The 19,864-nt window shown below is 38.6% G+C and overlaps 1 protein-coding gene across 1 annotated transcript in view; it reads left to right on the top strand.

Moving 5' to 3' along the window:
• The first annotated feature begins 9,350 nt into the window (after positions 1 to 9,350).
• The window catches only part of LOC131693203 (solute carrier family 12 member 4), a 666,250-nt gene continuing 655,736 nt past the window's right edge, over positions 9,351 to 19,864 (top strand). The window contains exon 1 of the mRNA XM_058980844.1: positions 9,351 to 9,490. The gene's annotated coding sequence lies outside the window, so the exon portion shown is untranslated. The remainder of the gene's footprint in view (positions 9,491 to 19,864) is intronic.

The following is a 19,864-nucleotide window of genomic DNA, read 5'->3' on the forward strand; positions in this document are numbered from 1 at the left end:
AATGAAGCTGGCCGATTCGGTTTTGTTTATTCAGTACCTTCCCACTCTGAATTACAAATTATCATTGATGTTTAACCAGTGTCAACCAATTTTTAAACTTTTAGCCTTTGAAACAAATTTATGTAATCGAACTGATTAGATTTTTTGTATGAGTTCGTTAAATTAAATTAGGACGTATGATACAATTGAACAAGGCAGCACACGAATGGCGATAGCCTAATTGTTGTTATACAAAATGTATACTATTGCTACTATTCCCTACTCATCCGTTATTCTTCAAGATGATACCCGATGGTTCCTTACATTGCGTTGCACGTGCCGGCATATGGTGCACGAATAATTTAATAAGTTGTTCAACCATTTGCAAATATTGCTGAAAAATCGAGCACGTAATTCGAATATTTGCATAGAGCCTAGTTGAATACAACAAAAAGGGCAAATGTTCAGAAAGCGCTCACTTTGCTTCGGTCATTGAGATGTTTTATTTTACTAATTATTCATATTTAATCGTATGCTTATCTAGTGGATTATAAGAAGCGTAGCTTTAACAGTACGGTTTTTTTTGGCGAACATCCGCCTTCTATTTCAACGGACTTCGCAGTCGTTTCTCAGTATACTGAACAATTCCATGGCTAGTGCCAGAGACCTACGAGCACTGAGAATCTTGCCTAATCGGGCTCGAACACACGACGAATGACTTATGAAGCCTACGCCCTATAGTTACTGTGCAGTGGAACGCCACTAACCAATAGGTACCCTTATAAGAGGCGTTAGTAATGTCATTACTGATCAGTAATTTTACTTAATATTCGTGTAAGGCGACTAATGACGGAATTCTGATATAATTTAAGTTATCTCATTACTTAGCAATGTTAAGTTTATTGCGCGTTTAAATGGTCCTAATAACTATGTATCATTCCTTATCAATTTACAGATTGTAACCATCATTACTTGGACTAATATTTATTTTATAAGCCACTTAATAACGCGTAGAGTTCTAATTAATTCCACTTTGGGCCCAGCGCTTGGAAATCGGAGAACCACCTTCCAAGTTATAGTCGCAGGTGAGTACATGCTTTAAAAATCACATACGCGCTCATTCATTTTTATACGGTTTTCAGCCTACCACCAAGATTCAACTGTCTACTATCAACCCATTTAGGTTAAACTCAGAAAGCCTCAAAAGAGGCCATCTTTGAAAACGAATAAAAGCAGGTTTTTTGCAAATCGTTTTATAAAATTTACTTGAATATTAATCAGTAACAATATATTGAGAGATTTTCTAGTGATTGTGCGTAGTGAAAAATCAGCTTTTTTCGTTTTCAAAGATTTCCGAGTTTTTTTAGTTGACCTTAGGGCATATTCAGGAGCGTTTTATTTTATATAGGAGTTTCAAAGTAGAACTGGAACTGAAACAATCACATCCCCAGCAGAGCGTTTTGTTTTATTATTTCGTACAGTTTTGTTTCAAAATTTAAAACTGTTATACGACGCCGTTCTATTTGTTGCTGATTTTGAAACACGTTTAGAACTGTGTTTTAAATACATGCAAAGTTTTCAGTAGGGACACTTAGAACAGATAGGCAGGGGAAAAATAAATTTGAATGCAGTAACGCTGAAGGCATGGCGATACATGAATTTTAAACTGAATAGAACACCCGCTAAAACTGCTGCTGGGGACAGAAAGTTCCAGTTTTTAAATTTCCAGTTTTATATTATAGAACTGTCAAAATTATAAATCTAAAACTGAAACTCTCCTGAACATGCTCTTAACCCTAGCAGTTCGAAAGAAATGAGGAAATCTCGTCGAGGGAAAGCATTGTGATCGGAAAATAAGAAACATGTTTTAATATTGTGCCTTGCAGGATAATCGCTCGACATGCGATTATATGAAAGCTCAATTGAGATAGGCGCGTGACAGCAGCCTATATAAATTTATAGCAGCTTTTTCCTTGAAGCTTTCGAAAAGCACACAGCTGGCAGAAAAATAAAGCTCCACTGAAATTTGCTTGCGGAGTAACTGCGGCTATATTTGATGCGCCTTTCAGACGCCCGCAAAGTGAGATTTTATTATGAGCGCGACAATACACCTAGTATGTTTTGCAATTGAGTCTTTTTCATTTATGTAAGGTATGATACTATGGCAGCACTGGGCTAATGAAAAAGCAACCGACAATCGAAATTAAAAAAAACTATTGAAGACATTCCAAAACTAATTTTGTTGAAGACAAGAATACACCGTGCATTCAGAACATCGAAATATAATAGACTATATGTGAAAGAAAACCTACAAAACAAGTTATTCTGATATTACACATTCCATAGTCCCTGAACCTTACAATAAAAAGTTTTGTTTGAAAGAAGTGGATTTGGGAAACTTTCATGAATATCCTTTTATATCTCGAAATATTGCATTTATGTAGCCTTCATATTTACAACAAAGTTTTTTTAAAATTACATTATGAACTACTTTGCTGAAGACATTAAGTCTCTTACTATTGTTGAAGAATTATTTCTCCATAATTATATAAAAAAAATTAGCTTATTATGCTGGAAAACTTCTTCGAGGTTGCTAAACCTTCAAAGGATGGTTTCGAAATTATGTGATCTTGACCATTAGAAAGGTTTTCGAACATTTATTCCTTTTTAAAAGTGCACTTTGTATTTGCATTCTTTGACTTCATTGACATATTATAATAGAAATTAAAAAAGGCATCTGTTAGACTAATTTAGTTTCAGAACTTTCACAAATTTATCAAACTTTCGATTTTCTAAAAATCAACGATTTGTATCGAACAACCCCCCAATTATAATTTCTGGCTACGCCGCTTTGAGATTAGAAACGACGTAGAATAATCGACATTGAACCCCTGAGAACTAATATACAAGTAAAGTTTTCAATGTGTGTAAAAATAAAACTGTCGGTTTGAAATGTCACCAGAGAGAAGCAACTTGCCACTAGTCGGCGCTACGATCGATCAGCAAACGTTATACGGGCGTTGCGTGTAACTTGGAAACAATGATGATTCATGCATGCGAACTTGGAGACGATGGTGATTTTCAACGTATTTTCATTTAAATGGTTTGCGCATGTTTTTCAGGAAAATTGTTTTAACTTATGTGTCTGTTCTTTGTGATTGAAATATCGTCCTGGAAAAAATTTGAGCCAAAAACCATATTTAAATCGACTGCTTTCAAAATTTGTTTTAATCGATGAACGAACGATCGACGTTTGTGAAGAAGAGCCATATTACTCAAGGGAGAGCAAGGATGTGAAGTATGAAGGTATGAAGGTAAGCTGCCTTCTGAATGCACAACAGCAGTAAAGAAGTATTTTTATGTCACAGCAGTAATGTAGCCGTTTATTTTGCCAAAATCAACTTTTAAATAGCATTTAAAACGACTTAAATGCTTATGAGGTAGCCGTTAAGGCGCATTTTGCAGACTTATTGCAGACAACCCAGATTGTCTTCTGCTGGCAGGAGTCGAGCATAGGCAGAGTTACTACGAATTACTCAAGTCTACTAACATGTATCACACCAAAAGACAGACTTGTCCCTCTTTACCATGAGAACCAACTTTCATAAGGAAAATGCTTCGTACATAGTATTACACTGGTTTCCATTGAGTACCGTCCCTTTATCTGTAAAAGAAGATATTTCAATACATTCGGCCAGCTTTTCGACCCGAATACTCCTCTGTGTATCTTGTTGGACTTAACCTTGCCATAGCCACTATGTTTGAGTGGGCCGAGCAAACGGATGAATCACAGGTTTACTTGCGAGAGACCACTGCTTCAGAAGGCAGGCCGGCGGCCACTTTATCCGGCGGATCCCCTGTGGCTTTGATTCCTGGGTGTTTGTGCAAAAAACGAGGTTGTATGCCTGCTGGATAGCGAGATTGAAAGGATTTCAGCTCCAGCGAGCTTTTTCCTGCTCTCAAATAAAATAATGAAACAATAACAAAAGGCACATAAAACTTTATTCTATAATAACACGCATATACATATAACTTATATGTGTGTTCTATTCTATTCTATTCTAACCCTTGCACAAAAAGCATCCTGGAAAACACTGCAGTTATACTTTAGTGTTTTTCTAGTCAACATTAATATTTGAAGCATATTATAATATGTCGCAAATATTAAAACGGCCAGGCCTACTGTGCAAAGTTTGATTTGAAGATGTTTCAATATTATTCGGAAATTGAATTATTCATTTATTGAACAATTTAACCAACGAATCGTTTTGAAACTTGAATGAGGATGAAACGAGGACAACCGTACTGACCGTTTCAGATTGTAGGGGGTTGGGTTAAGACGTTGGGAGTGACTTGGCTAAGAAGGTTAATGTCACTCCTTTGGTCCTTTTAGATGGGATAGAGGTATTTGCACCTTGTCCTGGCTAATGAGCCTAGATTACAGCGCCTTTTCCAGCTCTCTGAAATAAGAAATTAATTAATTTAACCCTTAAAGGCGCCCATCGATTGTTTTTCAAACTTTATGAAAATCATCTCAGTGTTACTTTTTCAAAAGCACCATTCCACCCGGTCAATTGTTGTTCCACCAACTATTTTTTAGAGTTTAATTTTGATTCGTGCCAATACCACCGACAATCTGACATGACTCTCTATCTTTAGATTTGGCAAAAGATTATTGGAGATTTGATGCAAAAATCGGTAACTCGTACTGTCAAACGGACATTTGCATTTGACAGTAAAAGCTACAGAATTTTGCGTCAACTCTCTAATTAGGCAATCCACCCCGACATTTATTTTACAATTCAGCGAGGAGTTTTGTGGACAAATTTGCTCCTGCGATCAAAAAAAACCCGTCCGACGACCATAATTCGTTAGCCTGATTCGTTTGATGTTGGGTCGAGTCGGCGATTTTGTCGGACGTTGCACCCACCCGAGTTAGAAGAAATAAACAGCTGATCAGAAATGTCTCATGGATTGCCAAATAATCCACAAAACTCATGTGTTGTTTAGAGTTCCAACAGTAAAAATCTGGTCATGAGAAAGCCATAACTTCAAGAAACATGGCTCAAAAAAGTTGGACTAAGCTTGAAATTGTGAAGCGCTCAATAAACTTAGAAATCTTGTTTTGTTTAACAGTTGACAAATATCTAATATTTTGTAAAGATAGGATGATATTTGACAAAATATCTGGAAATATGCTAAATTCAGAGTAAATGACTGCATTTTCGATGGTAAATTTTTGCAATCTGATAGTAAAGCGTTCCATTCTCTAACGACGAAAATGGAATGGATTAATGTGATGGAAAAAATGTTTTTTTTTATTTGCTTTTCATGAAGTCAACCGGAGTACAAAGTTAGTCAATACCTAGATATTTTCTACTTGAAACGTTAATATAATATGCTCCGCTTATTTGAAAACGAAAACCATCTGCTCGTTTGAATAGGTCAAACTCATCTTGTTTTACTAGAGAACATTTGTGTTCTTTTACGAGAGACACGTTAAATAAAGATTTTTAAATTTAAATTAGTTTAAATTATTTGCCAAAAAATTTCACCGTTGGCGATAAACTTCGTATTAGCGAGTAGATTTTTTTATAGCGGAATGATTTCGGTTATAGATTTTTGCAAGCCAGCAATAGCCGTTCGGGTCATCCCATACAAAGTAGTCGAGCTAGTAAACGACCGGTGGTCTCTCGTTTGCGTTAGTGGCGCAAAAGCCACAGAGTTTAACGAGATCTTATCGGGCTAGTAGCGCGGACAATACGTAATACGTAAAAACCATATTTAGTGATAATCAGTATTGGTGGTCAGATTTGGTTTGAAAAGATTTTGAGTTTGAAACTAATATAAAATTCAAACTTATTTAAAATTTCTCTACAAGTTGAAAAATTTCGGGAGAGGTCCGGATTCCTAGGACCCTCCCCTTGGATCCGCCACTGTATAAGCTTTTTTGCATCAATCAATACTTAATGCTAGGATTGTTGTGTGTTTTTTTGTTATCTCAAGATAGCACAACTCGATCAAGTGTCGCTTACCATAATCGTGTTTCGCTATATCTCAGTAACCAGGCAGGTTATAAAAATTTTGAAAATGTCACTTTGTAGAGATTTTGAAATTCAGTGACATCTAACTAAGATAGTTTAATCCAAAATGGCGTCTATCATAAGATCAGCGATGATATAAGCCTTTCTATTCTCGTTAAAAAAAGAAATGGTGCTGAATTATTTTTGAGGAGATAAAAATATTTTGCACTGATAAAATCGGTTGAGGTTGGATATTTCGTGATGAAAGCAATCTAAACTCCGTTGGTTTGGTCAAATACAAATATTGGTATTAGTATTTTGTTTGGTTTTGCATCTGTAATTGTAAATGAACTGTCTTTTAAGTGAAGAGTTTTAATATATTGTTAATTAATAAAAATTACACAATTGATAAAAATACGCTCGAGCTTTAATCCATATAGTGCAACGATTCCACATATTGTTTGGATGATACCCTGAACAGGTCGTTATAGTCCTAGGGGCAGATCACTTGTGATGCATTTTTAAAAATCAGCTAAATTAAATGCATTTCTTTCCATCAAAATAGAAATTCATAATGTATTTTGCGTTGCGTGCAATATATTTTGCGTTGTGTGTAAGACGTCAAAACCCTACAACAAATTAGCTCTGCATTCAACAAAACGTCGAACAAAGTGAATCAGCGTAGGACGTTTGTTAAACAAACTTTTCTGCGAGGGAGTGCAAAGTTGATGCAAAAATGGAAATTAAATGCATTTTTTTCTAATTTGATGCAAATTTGTTAAACATTTCTAGGGCGATGTGCCCCTAGTTATAGGCTCTTGAATCATACGATGTTTATTAGGGAAGCCTTTAGTATATGTAAACACTAGAGCACTCTAGTTAGAGTGTGGCCAAGAGGCCATGACGTATCCAAACGAACATGAAATTTGACGTATTCACAATAGAAATACGTCAGATTTCTGCTCGTTTGGATACGTCAAACGCGTCTTGGTCGCACTCTAACTAGAGTGCTCTAGTAAACACCGGCAAAATCAAAGTGGCTTTGGTCCTTTGGTCGGTTCGCGATCGGATTGATCTGAAAGAAGTGAAATATGATTGGCAACCCTGCCATTTGAAGAAAATTTCAAAGATCCCGAAAACAGAGATGCCAGAGTTGCAGACAAGTCTGCAAATTCGCAGACTTAATTTAAGCTGCAGATTTTTTCGATGGGGCAGATATTTGCAGATTTTTTAGTTTGGTTGCAGATATTTGCAGATTTTTTAGTTTGGTTGCAGATATTTACAGATTTTTGAATATAAAGGCTTTTGGTTACACTAGGTTACACTACACACTCCTGACATTTTTTAGTTTTCCCAGACTTGTAAAATTATTATTGCAGACATTTGAAAAAAGTACCTGGCATCTCTGCCCGAAAATGTCATTCGCTCCAAAGAGAATAGTGAAAGAGACGCAGAGTGAAAATCAGTCAAAACGGCAACACTCCCTTTACGATGATTTCAACACTAGAATTTGGCAACCGTTTCCAAAGGCAGCACTTTAAATGACTCCTATTATATTTTGAAAACAAACCTTTTGTCGATCGTTGGATTTGTTTATCAAACGATGTGCATTTCGAAACAAAGAGATGAAATAATTCTAAAACTTGTTTTTACTCATACATAGACTCTAGAATGCACCTTACAATCACGATTGCACTAAATTCTGACGAAAATTCAAATTTTTTTTTTGATAGATTTACAATACTTATCTCCTCCAACTCAGGCATGAGTAATGTTTATTTACATTGCACGATTGGTCTGCTCAATAAGGTATTTTTGGCTTCACACTATTCGTCTCTTTTCCTATTCTCTTTGATTCGCTCCGGAAGCAAAAATTTGAAAACGTATCCGCGCCCGTAAAGTGATCCGTGCAAATTAGTTTCAAAAACCATAATACAACCTGAGTGCAAAGAGAATAGGAAAAGAGACGAATAGTGTGAAGCCAAAAATACCTTATTGAGCAGACCAATCGTGCAATGTAAATAAACATTACTCATGCCTGAGTTGGAGGAGATAAGTATTGTAAATCTATCAAAAAAAAATTTGAATTTTCGTCAGAATTTAGTGCAATCGTGATTGTAAGGTGCATTCTAGAGTCTATGTATGAGTAAAAACAAGTTTTAGAATTATTTCATCTCTTTGTTTCGAAATGCACATCGTTTGATAAACAAATCCAACGATCGACAAAAGGTTTGTTTTCAAAATATAATAGGAGTCATTTAAAGTGCTGCCTTTGGAAACGGTTGCCAAATTCTAGTGTTGAAATCATCGTAAAGGGAGTGTTGCCGTTTTGACTGATTTTCACTCTGCGTCTCTTTCACTATTCTCTTTGCCTGAGTGAAAATGTCGCAAAAACCATGGCAAAAGCAAAATAAAAAATCAGCGTTTTTGATGACCAACTGGCTCTTAGGTTCGCCAAAGCTTCAAAGTTCGAAACCCTCGGTATTACCCGGTAACAAAAGTGGATCGCCAGAATCGTGGGAACAGGAACTCATTCCACAGGAGTTTGTAGAATGTTTCTATTCTGAAGATGAGCAGGATGGCGTTGAAATGGAAGAGAAGACAGCGGTGCACATTGGATTACAGGGTCACCGTTCCAAAAAACGGAAGAAGACCGGTGCTAGTGATTCGGCAGTACTTAAAGCAAAGAACACAATTTGCTGAATGCTTGTCGTATGTATTACTGGTAAGAACAAACTTATGTGTATCTAAATTTGAAAATGAATAAATTATTGACTAATAGCTGGTATATTTGAAACAGTATTTTAGGTACATTTTTTTCAAATGATGTGAATGATTCCGATTTGAGTCTGTCGATAAAGTGCAGTACCAAGATTGTTTAGCAAGGCCGGAAATCCCAACAATATGTATCCAATTTAAAATTGAAATCATATAAAACGTCACTGATCCGACTAAACAGAGAAACGGCATCGGAGAAATATTTTCACCCAACGTAGCTCTGGTTGCATCCATAGTGCTTCCAATATGATTAAAGTTGATGCCGTCATCCTCGATTCTCTCCATTCTATTCTATGCTCCGGTCTGACCGATTACGCACTCAACCCAGCGCCTCGGTTGCATATTAGGAAGCGCCGGTACTTTGATGCGAGTTGCAAGGGAACACCCTAAGTTCTACCGGGAGAGCGCTCCATATTGCAGGGAGTTCAGTTCTGTCTCATAATGAGAGCCGGCATAAAAGAGAGTCATCGTACCACGCGCCCTTGTTGTGGCCAACAGATTACAAACAGCGTGGTATGGGAGACGCGACGCGAATTCGTGTTTTAGTTTTATACACATACGCGACCAACGCCGTCTTCCCAGTCAGTCTGGATCATTCTCTCCGGGTGTTTCGGTGCTTGTTCTGTCGGTTCCGTCGTGCCTTGTTCGTCATTGTTTTGAAAACGTAGCCGGCGCTTGTTTCCTTCGGGTATCTAGTGCCGCTGTTGAAGGTGAATGAAATTGCGGGGAAGAAATATGGTTCGATTTGTTTCGTTGGGCTGTGCGCACTCTTATTTAATGTCCTTAAACAGCTGTTTCTGTGATTAGTCCAAGCTTGTATGATTTTAATTTTTAGTAGGTAGTTTCGGAAATAGGATTTTAAGACAGAGTTTTATTCAGTAGAAATACTAATAGTGTGCTAATGAAACAATTCCCAGTCCAACACGTTGAAATAACTGCAACATCGATAGCACCAAAAGAAGTGTATCAAGTCAACAGATTTTATCATATAGCAAAGAGAAAAGGGGGTTTGGTAGGTCCGGTGCTTCGACTGAATGTTCATATCAGTTTACAGTCAGTGATAGTATTCATGCCCAGCCGGTCTGCGTATGTCGTCGTTTCCGTTCAGCAGAACAAACTCGGTGATCCAGTTCGTGCTGATATTAATATAGAACCGTTTTATATTTGAAAACAATTAATTGAAATCAATTGCTGGACTCATCGATCACCGCGCGCTGCTTGCTGTTCGAGCCCGCAGAGCGATCGTTGTGACAGAATATTGACGACATCAGTAATTGGGGTACGCCCATTCAAAGGGAAACATCTATAGCAGTGTGGAAAAGTGTTTGGATAGTCTTTAGAGACACATTCAATGGGTCAATAAAAGCATTCTAGGAATATGGGTAAAAGCACCCGAAAACGAACGCTAGTGCGTGTCTTTAAAAAGTGACCGCGCGCTATGTTCTAGCTATTGAAATGCAACAACATCAACATGGTGTCGTCTGCTTGAATGGTTTGATTCAAGAGCACAATGAATGTTTTAGTTACCACCAGGAACCAGGAACTGGATAAATCCAGATTTTGAAATGAAAGTTCAGTAGAAACTTTTTAACAGGACCAACGGAGAGCGGATCTAACGAGTCAGCTGTAGTGGTGTGTCCCGACAGGGGGCAAGTCTTCTGTCGATTTTCATTGAAAAAGACATGGGCGGTGCAGAAGTTTAATCCCCCTGTCGTGTTTCATTGCCATTTATGCTCGCACTTGTAAAACACGCTCCGGTGTTTTTCCGTGGAAAAAGAATCGTGTCAGTATGTTTGCTGCACTAATTAAATTGTCCAATAGGGTTAAACGTGCTCTCTCTAAATTATTAATAGTTGGGAGACCCAAATGAAAATTCCTAAGGGTTGACCATGTTTCGTTAGGCTGCTTTACTCAGGTTAGAATGTAAAAGTTAGCTATATGTTTATATAGCTGGTGTATAATTGGAAATGGGCTCTTTAATTAACAGTCGGTTTAAAGAATCTTTAGCAAACAAAGAATAGCCGATTTTCAAACAGTAGTTTTAGTGTTTATTGTTGAATGTAGCATTGTACTATTTATTTGCTTTAGCAGACTTTCTAAGTAAAAGTTTGTGTTTGTCGACTTGTTCAGGGAGAAGTTTCAAAGCGATTTTTACGCCAAAGGATTTTCGGTTGTAGGAATTATTCGGCTTTGAGTAACGAGTAGACTAGAACTAAAACATCGCAATGATTTGGATAAGAAGGAAGTAATTTTGAACATATTTTTTGTTTTGCCATAAAGAGTATTTGAAATTGCAAAATTGAATTTGGGTGTATCGAATTCATCTCGTCAGTAAATGATGCTAACTTGGGGTCAGTTCGAGGCTAAATCCAAACTAGCACCGAATTGACACTAGTTAGACACTAATGCCATACAATTCACACCATTAATCTGAAAGGCTAAAACAACAGGATGATTTCAAGTGATATCTCGCAAAGCATGCTACTCACATTTTTTACACTGCCGCTATAAGCGTAACTGTCCCATGTGCTATAGGATTCCATATACACATGGGACAATTATGCGTAGAGCGGCAGTACAGATACACTTTGTATACGATCGTCCAAGTTAAGCCATTTCGGAAAAAGTTGAAACTAAAAGTTTGGGATGAACACTTGCATTTTTGTGGCAATTGAACGTGCCCATCGTTCTCGCATTAGTCAGCTGATCAGCAAAATATTTTCCTATTTCTCAGACAACTCCCACCGGTTCCTTAACGGCCCCTAGGACGTTGGTCCCATTGCCGAACAGAAACTCCATCAGCCAACCTCGCGACCAATGAATCGGTGAATCGCCATTAAACACGACTGCGCCAACTCCAGGTGCATTGCGCGGGTTACCAAGCAGGTGAACAGTGCGATCTATCTCTTCTGCATTCGGCGCCCTACAGTAACATCAAATGGACCTAGCTAGAAGGGCGAAGATTTGGTGTTATCCACTGCACTTGTAGCGTAGCCATTTGTGGAACTCGTGGACGACTTCGATGATCCTTACATCAAACGCAAAACGACACGACACCGGACTATTGCAACAAACTGCGGAATGTAGAACAGCTGCTTCAGCTCGTTCTTCATGCCGTCGATATCCGTGTGTGCTCTTCTCGTGGTAATGCTGAAAAATCAGCTGCGTAATTCTGTGCTAATGTGATAGGATCGTTGGAAAACGTAGATCGAATGACAGCAACTATGCCTTCCCAGCTCTACCCTTTATTCGAATGAGTCCGTTTTCATCAATCAGCGGAGTAAGTTTTTGGAGCGGACTAGACCTATCGATCACCAGCCATTGGCTGACCGGCCGATCCTTGCTCCTGACCAGTACTTTCAACTCATCAACAAAACACTCCGCCTGTGCCATCTTCATCAGCCACTGCTTGGCCATTCTCGGACTCGCTTTGCTGTAGCGCCACACGTACCTACTAACGTAGCTGTACTCAGTTATGGTACTCTGCTCTGTCTGATCGTTGCTCTTAGCATTTCAATTCTACGCGAACCGGATTACGCAAGCCATCGTCCTCGCCAGAACTGTCTACTTATAGAAGCGATTGGCGTTCACGACAGTCGGTACCAGCTGCACATCTTGCAGCATCAAATAAACCCGAAAGTTCCTCCGTAGTCATAGCTGGCGATAATTCTCTCTTCGGTCAGTCTTCTACACTGTCGTACAAAAATTGTTGCCTACATGCCCACAATATCATTAGAACCCAACGCCAATCTGTCAGCTTAGTCAAGCTGAGAAGTTCGGCAATTCGAAAACCGACAAAGTGCCTATAGCGGCGCTGATTCGACCGAATCCAAGACAGCAGCACTTCTGCGTCGATCCAGAACACCACTTTACTGATCGTGAAGTTGTAATTTTCCTCGATCGCTCGTGACAGCCTTGCCGGAAAAACCGCTGATAGGAGTTCTAGGCTTGGAATCAACAACTGCTTCAACAGTTCTACCTTTGCTCGACTCATCAATAGTGAACACACCACTTTATGTCGCACGATTGCACGAAAGGATGCCACGCATACGAACACCATGTCGCTGGCATCAGCAAAGATGTCAAGTTGGACTTTTTCGACCTTGTTTGATCTTGCATTCCCGAAACAGCTTCGAGGTTGCTTAAACACAGGTACGACTACTAGAGTGTTGGTCCACCGGAAACACTTCCTGAATGACAGCTCAGTGATCGCATCAACCCAGTCCCAGCCCGTCTTCAAAAGTTCCTGAACCAGTATCTTTCCGAGAATTGTAACCGGAGCGAGAAATCCTGTTAGATAGAACTGCGCCATCACAACACTCAGGAAGTTTCTTTTCGTTGGGCATTTTTCGTCTTGGAAAAACTTGCTGTAACCTGCTTTTCGTTCGGTAATAAAACAGAACTCTTCTTCAATAGGGTTCCAAGCGACGCGTAGCACGCGCTCATATTCGGTATTTTGTTCCGGTCAACATACACTGCGGAATAAACCCTCCTTTCTCAACTTCCATAACGTACGCTTGTGGAGCATCTTCACTGTTCGCTCGGAACCAAAACCGTTGCGCCTGCTTACCCTCAGGTCTGATACGGATCTGATGATACAATCCTTGAATGTCACCACCAGAGGTTAATGGCCACTACAGAAAGTTGCAAATTTTTCTGATAAATGGAACTAGCATATACGGATCTTTGATTAAGTTAAGAAATACTCTGTTAACTGATGTTGCGACATCCCAAACCAGGCGCAAGGCCTTTTCGGAATCACCGCAATATTCAGCGGTAGATATTATACAGCGACGTACAGCAATCGGATAGCTGCCAGGGAATTGTCGTGAGTCTTCAAACCACGTCGCAATCACTGTCTCATCGAGCATGTATTGTTCTCGTATCATGTCGCGGAGATTGTTCAATCGAAAAAAGGCTAGTTGACCCAACCAAGAATGCCGAAGCAAAATGCAAGAGGAAAGGGAGACATTGTACACACTAACCGCTCAACTTCCTCGCGTTCCTTTGCTGGCCACAGGGATTCTAGTGCTTGATCAGAACACACATCTGCAGCTTCATCATGGCCGGACGGGACTCTTTCGGAAGTTCCTAGTGTCCAAAGGCAATGCTGCTCTTTTTTCAACCACGGACGAAGGTGCTCTTTTATACTTTTTCCTCATGTTTCCTTCGTGAGCTGGTTGCAACCTAAGAGAAGAGAAGACAATCGCGTAACCAATTTGATCCAGTCCTAACCTCAATATTGAACCAGCTTCTGATTGGTCGTTTTGCCAATCATGAGCGTTTATTATATTTACCAACGGGATGGAAAACAGTGCTGCTGAATCTATTCTGGCTACTTTTCATGCAAATTGAATAAAAGTCCTGAATGACGATATAGTTACGTCTACTGTTAAGAGAGACACGAATAAAAATTAAATTAAATTTTTAAACGCAGCTTATGCATTGTAAATTGTTGATTGAGGTTCGATTTTCGAGGTACAATTCAATATTAATTCGTCAAAAGGGCGAAAGTGTTTTTTGTAAACAAACTTATTTCGCTCATTAGTCTGCTGCAGAGTGGAATTTCATGAAAAATATGCGTTAATGTAATTTATTACCCTTCGTAGAAGTAATTTCAATTGCTTTCTGCTTTGAAATTATAGTAAATTAAGAGAAACCATCAAAATAAAAGTTTGTTTACAAATCTTATTCGCACTTTTGCAAATTTAATATGGAATTGTTTTCAGCAATTGCGAAAAGCATACAAAAGGAATCTGGCAACGATGAACACTTGTTGTCTTTAGATTTACTGCAGGGCCTAGTCGGGAAAAAAGACCAAGAAGCCTGTTGTCGTCTCTTCTCTTAGGTTGCAACCAGAGGTCGCTCTTTGCACCGGTTCCCTCCACGCCCGTCTGTCAACAGTGATTGCTATGCTTTGTCGAGATCCAGAAGCAGAACCACACGCGCACACTCATTCGCTGTACGAACTTGGATTCTAGGGATTAGCGATACAATAAAAACCGTACTTTTATCACCGTTCTTCGCGTTCTAGCCGGAAGATGTTGCTCTTCACTAGAATCCACCCGCTCAATGGAACAGGCTTGAAGAGTATATTCGCAACGCCTTATATTTTCCGAGCGCTCGAAACTTAGCACCTTACATTTATCAACGTTGATCTGCATACCGTTCAGCAAGCACCATTCCTCTATATTGGATATATCGTCTTGCAGCACAGCAGAGTCGAGTGCTGAGACAATTGAACGAAAGATTTTCAGATCATCAGCACAGAGTAGTTTTTCAGAGCTGATGCGAGTGCTGAGATCGTTGATGAATAAGAAAAAAATCCGTGGCCCTAGGTGACTTCCTTGAGGCACACCGGTTGGCGTTACGAATGCGCTTGAGCGTGTGGTGCCAATTCTAACGAAGGCGGATCGATACTAGATTCCACGAAAGATCCGATAGACACACTGAGCAAATCTGCGATATACAAAATATCAAGTTCTCACTGCGGTCAAGTTTATATTGGTCAAACCAAGATAACTCTAGAAAGTCGGTTTGAGAAAAGCATTTCATTTACAACTTCCAAATAATCGATTTATCTTTTTTCCCTTTATTCGATAGCCATACTATCCAAAAATATAATCCTGAAGCTTGAAAGTGCTACTTAGAATAATTTCAGAATATCCGTCTAGCAACTGGCGCGCGGAGTCGCACTTCTTGTGCGGTGACGTCGGTGTCTCTCGTCGCTCCTCTCGTGCAGCGGCGGAGAAAAATTTGAGCGCGTTTTCTCGAAACTGCTTTTTTTAACGCACATTATTTTTTTATTAAATTCACCGCTTGTGTTTAAAACTCTGATATCAGTTAACCTTCCGGCAGTCGCGGTAGTGCACTGAGTCAGTGGCGGATCCAGAGGAGTATCCTGGGGGTCCGGACCCCCCCCCCCGAAAATGTTTATCTCCTTGAGAAATTTTAAAATATTTTCTATTTTAAATTCGTTCTAAATTCCAAATCATTCCAAACCAGATTCAGATACATATTACGTATTGTACATTTAACATTTCAAAATCGAAATTTCAGACGCCCTCCAAAAATTTTTTCTGTATCCGCTCCTGCACTGAGTGCACGCTGCTCTGAAAATCTAGCGAAATCGTCTTAGGACACCAGTGACTGCTCGTTCAATGGGCCATAAGCGCGACCTCCAGAGGGTTAAAACTAATTGTTTAAACACCGTTTTAGTCGCTGATAACAACAAAAAATGGTGAAAATCCGACTACTTGTTGGCTTGAAATTCTAATGCTTAATAACATTTCCGAATTTTAACCAAACAACACAACCCTTGACTATAAAAAGAAAAATGCTTAATGTGTTTCAGATAAGTCTGAGCTGTAGCGTGATTATCGCAAAAGTAATCTAACAAACGGCCTTCAGAAAATGGCTGCCACAGCCGCCATTTTCTAAAATTTGAAATATGTTCAAAATCAAAAAATAAAGTTCAGACATGTGTCTGAATCAACCTAAATGACCACTTTGCTGTCGTATTATTTTCTTGTTCAAAAGATTTTCCAATAAACGACCAGGCTTTAAATGGAGGTCCCCCCTTAAGGAGAACGTTGCATAACTTGAACTTCAAATCGAACTTCGAAGATAATGGAACACGGCCTAACAATCGGAACATTTTTCCGGTGCATAGATTACGTGTAACGAAAAATTGGTTTTCTTTAAGAGTAGTATCTGGCGATATTTGTACAACAATCAGCAACGTTTTGATACCTCTTAGGCGAGACTATTTCTCGTAATGCTCTTGATTAACTCTTTCAATTTCATGAATAATAGCCATAGCAGAAGCAGTTGGCCGATAATAAATTGCAACAGCACCACCATCTGGGGACGATTGGATTTGACGATTGCCTTGGACTGATTCCACAATTTGTTCAGTTCAAGATTTCCGGCTCGATGCATGAAATTAGCGGGAACTAATCTCGAACGAGCTTCGGTCAGACGTATCAAAATCGATTTTTTAGTTGTTTCTTTTACTTTGCAACTATTGAGAATAAAAATAATAGTTGGTAAAGGTGAAGGTGATTTTCAAATTTTCATGTTCAGGTTTATTAGCGCTGACCTTGACTATTTTGATTTGTGAAGAAAAAAATGTTGAGTGGAGAATATTTTTTACAATCAGCCCTAGCTACTAGCACTGAGCTGAAGAATAAAAAGACCGCAGTCAGTCCACAGAGGCGGACGCAGTCTTCCTAGCCGGTATTAGAGTGCCTAAGATTATTCGATTGGTGTCGCAACTAGCACGGAACTGGACACAAAAGAAAGTCAGTCAGCCCACGGAGACGGCCGCATCCTAATAATCATCTTCTACCGCGGTGTTGATATGCGGTCTCTTGAAAAGAAGGCACTCGGAAATCTTGAGCAGCAGCATTCGACTGATGTCAAAAAATCTTTCTGTTCAGGATTGGCGGCTTGATGCATGAATTTAGCGAAAATCAATAACAAACGAGCATTGGTCGGATATTTTAAAAGCGGTTTTTGTTGTTGTGTATGACACTTTCCAACGATTAGAATTAAAAATAATGGTCACTGCTAGTAGCACGAAACGACACAAACTAATTGAATCGCAATCCACCTGTATTGTGCAATCCTTTGAGAGATGCCTTGTTCGCTTCAAACAGTTCAATACGAATGGTACTAGAGACAAATCTGTAGCGGACCTTTATTTAAAACTTTTCATCACTTTAGTGTTCGGTTGATGCACCTTACAGACTGGATATTTTCATTTATACCGGGCCGTTTTCGAAAGATTTTTCAAAACACGCCCAAGTAACCAACAAGCATTACGACGTAGCCTAATATCTGCTTTAGATTGACATATAGGGCATAATGTCAGTATTATGCTAGAAAAGGTGAAATATTGTACTATTACTGTGAAGAGATTGACAGCCTGTTTTTGTGGTACTAATGCTATTATATAGTACCAGTGCCCAAATATCATGCTATTAGAAAGCTTGAATTGGCTGCCATTTTCCGGAATGTGGTTTTGCAACGATTTTTTATGTTTTCTTTTCGGTATGATGAACAAAGAGGAAAAATATAAAAAATAATGTTTGGAACCGTAATTGACTCCCTTCTATTGCATTTTAATCAATATCCTTATCGTAATTTCGGTCTCACAGGATATGAATAATGTTTTATGAAAATTTGCTTTAGTAAGTCTCGAACAGAGGTACCTCGCCTCGTCTCTCACCGCAAGTGCGCAGCTTTTGCTGTCTAGGCTATATTGCGTATGTTCGAATGAAATGAAATATGCCGAATAAAATCTTTAAGAGGAGTTGCATAGCGAATAAACCCACAGCATTATGATAGCATTATATCGGCTTTATATTTGCGATATAGTGGCACTAGATGCACATGTAAAGCATACATGTTTTAAAGATCCTTGAAACATGTGCGTCTTATATAAGCTTTATATACGTGTATAAAGCAAGTGTTAATGCTATATTTCGGCTGTTCATGTATGCATTTATGATGCTAATATAGAGGTTGATTGCATTGTTAATGCAATTAATTGAGTCTAAATGCAACATTAGTGCAAATGTATAGCCAATACAGTGCAATGGCGTAATGTTTATGGTTACTTGGATAGTTTTTCACATGTGATTACATCGCCTTTCTTTACCATACTGGGTGCCATTTCAATATTTGCAAAACGGAATCGTTACGTACACTTTGAACCTTAATAACTTTCTTCCTACTAAACCAATTACTAATCTTAAAACACAAATTGAAAGGAAAAGGTTTAATGTTAGCTACCGATAACTTGTTTGCTATGTAAAACTTGTGTAAAAACTACTTTTAATGTGAATCAACATAAATGCTAAAATCTATAAATATAGGTGTTGCATCGAAATAATTTATTAGTAACGCGCGAGTTAGTAACGAATGCTGTTACCGAATCATTTGCTGGTACCGAACTAGTTAGCAAATTTATTTATTCAAACAACAATGAAAATTTGATTGGGTTCGATTGCAAAATTTATACTCGTTGAACTGTAGGCCACCAATTAATTCAGAGACTGCTAAAGACTGCTTTTAAAAAAATCATTTTCATCGTAATTTACGCTAATCGTTTCCTCTACGGAATTTGTTACATAATTGCTGAGAATATTTCTTTTTATTCCTTTCAGTACAGCAGCAATAATTGACGTTAAAAAACAACTCGGAAATTTCAGCTGCCACTTAGACATTTAGAAACGGTAGAAGTTTTTTTTCTGCAAAGGTTACTTTTCTGATCCATATTATTATAGGTCACATCCATTCCAAAACGTATATTTGTTTAATCACACTTTGTCGGATTTTGTAATAGAAAACATTGAACCCGATGAGAAATTAGATATTTTTCAGAACGCGAAATAAAAATTTCAATTCAAATTCTTATAAGAATAGTTTTATGGTCATAATAAGGACCATTTATTGTGGACAGCTCGTTTCCTGGCATGCAACCGGGCGACTTCTTAACACATCTAGTGCCGGTGGCAATTTTGAGAGCGTTTTTAGTTGACTACTGCTAGCGGGGACCGTTCCTTCTAATTAACACAGTGGGTCACCGGCGGTAAAATGCTTGTAGCTTCTACGACGTTCAAACGCACACTGGTAACTGGAGAACTTTCGCTATAGACAGTAACAGTGAGGCTTTTTAGCGTCTTTGTGCAGAGGAAATTTTGAGAGCGTTTTTTGTTGGATACTGCTAGCGTCGCCTTTTAGGTACATTTAATGAAGCAGTTCGCCAGCGGAAAAATGCTTGTGGCTTCTTCGACGATGAAACACAAGCTAGGAAATGTTCCAATAGACAGTTGGTTGCACCGTCTTAGATGGGCGGTGCTAATAAGTAGACAATCTATCAAATCACAGCTAATAGCTGCTTTAACAAAATCATTTTGATCGTTATTTTTGGTAATCGTATCCTCTACGGAATCTGTTACACAAATTGTTTAGAATATTCAGTACAGCGGTAATAATTAACGTTGAAAAACAAGTAGGTAACTTCAGCTGTTAAACATTTAGAAAAGGTAGAGGTTTTCCGATCCAAATCCAAATTA

This window comes from Topomyia yanbarensis, chromosome 3 (assembly GCF_030247195.1).
Source record: "Topomyia yanbarensis strain Yona2022 chromosome 3, ASM3024719v1, whole genome shotgun sequence".
Taxonomy (NCBI): Eukaryota; Metazoa; Arthropoda; class Insecta; order Diptera; family Culicidae; genus Topomyia; species Topomyia yanbarensis.